Source organism: Myotis brandtii, unplaced genomic scaffold, assembly GCF_000412655.1.
Source record: "Myotis brandtii unplaced genomic scaffold, ASM41265v1 scaffold312, whole genome shotgun sequence".
In the NCBI taxonomy this organism is placed as follows: Eukaryota; Metazoa; Chordata; class Mammalia; order Chiroptera; family Vespertilionidae; genus Myotis; species Myotis brandtii.
Window position 1 is genome coordinate 472,352 of NW_005361955.1, and position 6,430 is coordinate 478,781.

General features: G+C 49.8%; 1 protein-coding gene across 3 annotated transcripts in view; it reads left to right on the forward strand.

Annotated features, from left to right (window-relative positions):
* The first annotated feature begins 1,733 nt into the window (after positions 1-1,733).
* The window catches only part of PXYLP1 (2-phosphoxylose phosphatase 1), a 65,038-nt gene continuing 60,341 nt past the window's right edge, over positions 1,734-6,430 (forward strand). The window contains exon 1 of one of the 3 annotated variants that reach the window (XM_005869993.2): positions 1,734-1,863. The gene's annotated coding sequence lies outside the window, so the exon portion shown is untranslated. Of the gene's footprint in view, positions 1,864-5,468; positions 5,618-6,430 lie in introns of those variants that run through there. The other 2 variants (XM_005869994.2, XM_005869995.2) reach the window with 2 other exon arrangements.

Sequence of the window (6,430 nt, forward strand, 5' to 3'; positions counted from 1 at the left end):
GGGATCAGCGTGACAGGGGGCAGCGCCCAAACCCCCTGATCGCCCTGCAGCTCTGTGTGTGACAGGGGGCGGGGCCACAACCTCCCTATCCGCCCTGCTCTGTTCGTGACAGGGGAAGGTGCCCCAACCCCCTGATTGGCCCTGCTCTGTGCCTGATAGGGAGGAGCTCCCCAACCCCCCTGATGGGCCCTGCTCTGTGTGTGACAGGGGGCAGCGCCCCAACCCCCTGATCGGCTGGCTCTGTATGTGACAGGGGTGGCGCCACAACCCCCTGGTCTGCCCTGCTCTGTGCGTGACGGGGTGGCGCCGCAACCTCCCCATCGACCCTGCCTTGAGTGTGACAGGGGGCAGCGCCCCAACTCCCCAATCGGCCCTGCTCTGAGCCTGACCAGGGGCTGCAGGGCAGGCACCTAGGGATTGGGCCTGCCCTCTGCCACCCGGGAGTGGGCCTAAGCCAGCAGGTCGTTATCTCCCGAGGGGTCCCAGACTGTGAGAGGGCACAAGTGGGGCTGAGGGATACCCTCCTCCCCCCTGCCAGTGCACAAATTTTTGTGCACCGGGCCTCTAGTATCATATAAATAGGCAACCATCTCTGTGATCTTGTTCAATCCTTCCAGCAAGTCTGGGACCTTCTGAGAGATGGGGAAACAGGACCACCAGGTGTTCCCCTGGAATTCATGTATTTTGAGCCTAGATATTCCTGCTATAGTGGCTTGATAATCAAATATACTTAATAGTTATTTGAGCCTGGCCAGAGTAGCTCAGTGGTTGAGCATTGACCTATGCACCACGAGGTTGCTGGTTCGATTCCCAGTCACGGCACATGCCTGGGTTGCAGGCTCGATCCTCAGTGTGGGGCGTGCAGAAGGCAGCTGATCGATGATTCTCTTTCATCGTTGATGTTTCTATCTGTCTCTCCCTCTTCCTTCCTCTCTGAAATCAATAAAAGTATATTTTTTAAAAAATAGTTATTTGAAGATTACAGATGGTCTCCTGCTTAGGTATCAGCTTTCATTAAAAGTCAAACAAACAGAAACAATGTGTGCTTAGCACCACCAGAAACCTCCTGGGAGGATGTCTCCGGGTTTGTGGCTGTCAGATGTTCTCCGTTGATGACTTCCTCATACTAGAGTACCTGCGTTTGGTTGTGTATTCAGCGCATTGCAGTGGTTAAGAGTGTAGACTCTGAAGCTGGACTGTCTTTGAATCCTGGATCCACCATTACTAATCTTGTGGTAGGCAAGTTACTTAACCGTTCCGTGCCTCAGTTTCCTCACTTATAAAATTGGGATGATGATAATAATACCTACTTCATGGTATTGTTGTGAAGCTGAGATGAGATTGTACATGACCGGACTTAGAGTAGTGCCTTGCACATGGTACGTGCTTAAAAAAATGTTAGCTGTTATTACTATTTATTCGTTCCTTAAAAATACATCCTTGGTGCGACCAACTGTACTGATATAATGAATATATGCCCATGGATAAGACACACAGTCTCTGTCCTCGTGGAACAGCCAACAGTGGTGTGTGATGATCTTTACCTGGTACACACTAATAGGATGTAGCCTTGCCAGCTCTTTAAGACAGGCACCCATTTGATTGGTATGTGTCTGACACATGCTGGTTGTTAATGTTTTAACTATCACTCTTGGCCTAAGGTTGTTTAGTGGGAAGTGTAATATGAGACCATAAGCTCAATATTTACTTACCTGGTTTGCCAGCCCTGTTCTTGGTCCAGGTCAACAGCATGCTGGCCTGACCGCATTTTGGACTTGGCTCTTCAGCAGCCCCAGAAGCCCACGAGACCGCCGGAGACCCAGTTCTCGGAGTGAGGAATGGTACAGCTGCTCCCGGGGGCAGGTAGGGGGCCCGAGGCGGAAGGCCAGACAACCATAGTTCTTGGGTCTGCCGTAGCCGGAACCTCCTTGACGTGAAGGTCACTGGGAAACTATGTTGATTGGCGTGGGTTTCGTAAACTGGTCCTGGAAAGGGAGGTTCTTCCTCCTCAGAACTCGCCCTCGCTTGTTCCGTGTGTCCTACAAAGACACTCGCGGTGGCAGCCTGCCCAGCTCACCCCTGCCATCACAGAGCTGGCACAGAGCCTCGGCGATGGGCTGAGGACTGGCGAGACCTCCCGTGATCGCTGCCTCAGGAACTGGAGCGCTGCTCTGCCTTGGGAGTGTGGTTAGACCACCGTCTGCTCGGCCCTGCAGTGCTTCAGACGAATAAGTGAGCAGTCAGATCAGAAACCTGATCGTCAGGTCTCTTAATGGGGAGCCTGCTTATTTTTATTCGTGTTTAATCTACTTTGAAGTCAATGAGGCTTTGCCTTTTTTTTTTTTTTTTTTAATTTTTACCCCACACTTGGAAAATGGCAAATCGGCCCTGGCCGATGTGGCTCGATTGGTTGGAGCATTGTCCGTACATCAAAAGGTGGTGGGTTTGATTCCCAGTCAGGGTAGATACCCAGGTTGCAGGTTCGATTCCCGGTTAGAGCGTCGGGGAGACAATCACTGGTGTTTCTCTCTCCCTTCCTCTCTCTAACATCAAATTTTTAAAAATCTTTTAAAAAATGGCAAATAATGCCATTCATTTAAAAAGAAAAAAACACACATTTATTCCTATGAAAGCATAATTGAATTAAAAGGAGGAAAACCTTTTCTCTAGTTGCCAAACAGTTCCCAGGTGCTCTGACCTCTGGTCTCGGTTGCCTCTTGATTTCCCAGACAGGTCATCTTTTGTCGCCAATTTGTCTCCATCAAAGTCCCTAATGGAAACACAGACCTGAATGATCAAAGCTTGGACATTTATGGTCAAAGGTCATGGCATGAACAGTTGTTGGTTGTTTTGTGGTGTGTGTGTGTGTGTGTGTGTGTGTGTGTGTGTGTGTTTTATTTTACTCTGTCTTCTAAGTGAAAATTAGTGTATCTTCTTTGAAAAAGAAATTATATTTAAGACCAGCGGTTCTCAACCTGTGGGTCGCGACCCCTTTGGGGGTCTAACGACCCTTTCACAGGGGTCGCCTAAGACCATCGGAAAACACATATATAATTACATATTATTTTTGTGATTAATCACTATGCTTTAATTATCTTCAATTTGTAACAATGAAAATACATCCTGCATATCAGATATTTACATTACGATTCATAACAGTAGCAAAGTTACAGTTATGAAGTAGCAACGAAAATAGTTTTATGGTTGGGGGTCACCACAACATGAGGAACTGTATTAAAGGGTTGTGGCATTAGGAAGGTTGAGAACCACTGTTTTAGATGATGGCTTATGTCAGCAAGCAAGATCTAATCAAGGCTGCCTCATCCTCGGTTCACATAATTTCTAAGTTAATGGTGTGTGATTTTTTTTTCCTCCTCTTCTCCTTGCTCTAATGACTGCTGATTATTTTGAAACAGCTGCATTAATGGATGGTGTTTAACAGCTCGATGTACAGTGAGTAAGCGCAGTTGGCTTCACTGAGCATAGCACATTCTTTTCACTTGCTCTTTAGCTTGAGGAGTGTTTGTTTGCTGTGTGTGCAGAATGCCAGAAAGGGAGTTGGGAACTCCTTGCCTCTGCCCACCCACCACCCAATGCTCACACTTCCCGGGGACAACGTGTGTCCTCATGGTATCCAGTTCCCACCGCATTAGGATTGTCCACTCAGGGGCCTGGCCCCCACCCCCCCCATCTTGACTGGGAGCTCCTGGAGGGCAGGGGCCACCCCAGCTCATCTCTAAGTCTTCAATCCTTAGCACAAGGACTGGCATGAAATAGGCCTTGATACAGGTTGGGTGAATGAATGAGCGATTGCAACGCAGTTAGGATTGTGTTTGGCTTCAAGTAACGGAAAGCCCTGCCTCAGTGGCTTAAGCAAATCATGGTTTATGTTTCTCATGTGATAAGAAGTCCGAAGGTAGGTGGTTGCTGGCATTGGTTTCAACAGCTGATGTCTGTCTGGGCTGGCGCTTCTGTTATTGCCTTGGCCTTTCCTTCCGGGTGGCAGAATGACTGCAGCAGGAAGGAGGCTCCAGCCACAGTGGTACCTTTTATCAGGAAAGCAGACATTTTCCTCAAGACACCCAGCAGACTTCCCCTGACGTTTCATGGCCAGAACTGTCACATGACCATTCCTAATTTAAAGGGCCGTGTGAGTATTTAGCCACATTATTGTAGGCACATTGCTGCACAGAATAGTTAGGTAGACTCACTGCTGAAAAGCAACCCCAAAATGCTTAATGGCTCAAACATGATAGACATTTCCTTTTTGTTCACGTAAAGTTCAAAATGGCTGTTCCTTCCAGAGGTGAATTAGGGACCCAGGCTCTTAAGGCTGCCATGCTCCTTTGCATTAATCAGCACAAGAGGAAGGCCTGTGGAGGATGGTGCGGGGGAGGAGTTACGGACCAGGCATGGAGGTGCTGAATTATTCCATTAACCAGTGCTCCGTCACATGGTCACACTTCCTGCAATAGAGGCTGTGAAAGGTGGCCCAGCCCTGTGCTTAGGAGAAAGAGGATATGAGTTTCATGATTAGTTGGCAATCTCTGTTACACCATTCTCCCCACCCCCAAATCAGGATTCTCTGAGCCAGGAGGAAGAAATGAATACTGATGGGCAAATGGGTGCCTGTCTTAGAAGGAAATGCTGTGCTAAGTAGGCTCCTGCCAAAAACAGGCTTTATTCCCAGATCATCTGTCCTCAATCCCTGCTTCTGTTCCCACTTTTGGGAACTGGGCCAGCAGGACAATGGAAGGTCCTCATGATCCCCGTTTCTTGAACCAGGGCATGCATGTTCTTCACAGCTTTGTGGGAATGAGTTCCAATCAATGTCCCTCAGCAGCTGTAGATGACCCCAGAAAAAAAAAAAAGGTCTCCGGCACCCCCAAGGCCAGAGGAGCCCCTGAGAGTGCCAAGCCTGTGAGAGCTCCTTGCTCTTGAGCCTGCAAGTGCCCCTACTCACCCCGCCTTCCTGAGTTTCTCCTGCTGTTCAGCCCTGGCCCCAGCCCACATCTGGGTGCAGGGTACAGAGGTTCAGAGGTGCGGTCACAGCAAACAGTGACCTCTGCTTCCCACTCAAATTCATTGACAAATATTTGCCCAACTGCTTCCTGTTGTTTTTCCCCAGTAACATTAATGAATGATCCGTTGACCTATTGGGTTTGAATGATGTGTTCTTATTCAGTTTGTTGTAGGTTTCTGTGACAGCTTCCTTCTGGGTGCCCTTCTTTCCTCCCTTCCTTCCCACACACCCCTACTGAGCACCTGCTGTTGACTCAGCTCTGTGTCCACCCAGCCCTGGGGGAGGCAAGCAAAGAAGCTGACTCGAGCCGGTGGTGTTGATGAGGGTTGGGGGAGGGCTGTGGTTGCTCAGTGTTGGAGGAACTCACCCAGCCTCAGGGTCAGGGAGGACTTCCCGGGGGAGGTGGCATTTGAGCTGAGTTTAAGGATGAGCAGGAGTTAACCAGATCAAGAAGGCATCTGGGCCAAGAGCATGAAATGGACACAGACTCTGAGTTATGAGAAGGGGAATGTGGGGTTACAGGGAGCAGCGTCCCGGAGTCAGGCTGCTACGGGGTGCTCATTCACTCATTTAAGACGGTGCTGAACAAGGCAGGTAAGGTACCAGCCAAAAGGGCGCTCAGGATCTGGGGCTAGCAGGGCGACGAGGCTGCAGGGGAAGTTAGCCAGGATCTGAGGAGCCCTTGGCTGCTGTCCTAACAGTGCTCCAAAGAGTTTGCTGTTGGAGGCTGAGTAGGATCTGGGGCCCATTTCTTGTGCCATCACCTCTCTTGCCCTGCCCCTCTGTCTCCGATTCTCATCTGGTCCTTTGCCCAGGCATTACTCAGGCTGTAAAAATAGAGGCTGGCATCAGAACACCAGCATGTAGTTGGTGGGGAAAGCTGAAACTGTCATTACATAGCACGGTACGTGCCAGCAAGTTTTTTGATGGAGTGCTTTCTTGGAATCCCAAGGACGGTTCTGAAGTTGGCTTACAATTTATTTTTTCCTTTCAACTCATACCAATAATTCTGACCACTCAGCTCAGAATATGTGCTGCCTGTGCCCATTACCCACTCCGTGAGCGCATTGGAATGAACCTTTAACGCTGAAACCCACCAGGTGAGGGCTTGCCTTGCCATGGGCCCGCTGGTTGGAGGGGCCAGGTCACCTGCATGAGGCCCCTAGGTGCTGCCCTGCAGTCATGAGGGCTCCCTGACAGTGAGTTGAGGGCTACAGCCTGCACTGCCTGAGCTGCCTGAGAAGGGACTGCCCGCAGTTTTACTCCTTCTCCTTGAGGACTTGAGGGCTGAGAGGGTTTCTAAGAGCCGGCAGCAGCATTTATTGTGATGAATGGCCACAGGGTGATCGCCTTCATTCTCTGTGCCCTGCCCTGTTTATTAGTGTGGAATTGACAGTGCTAGGGGCA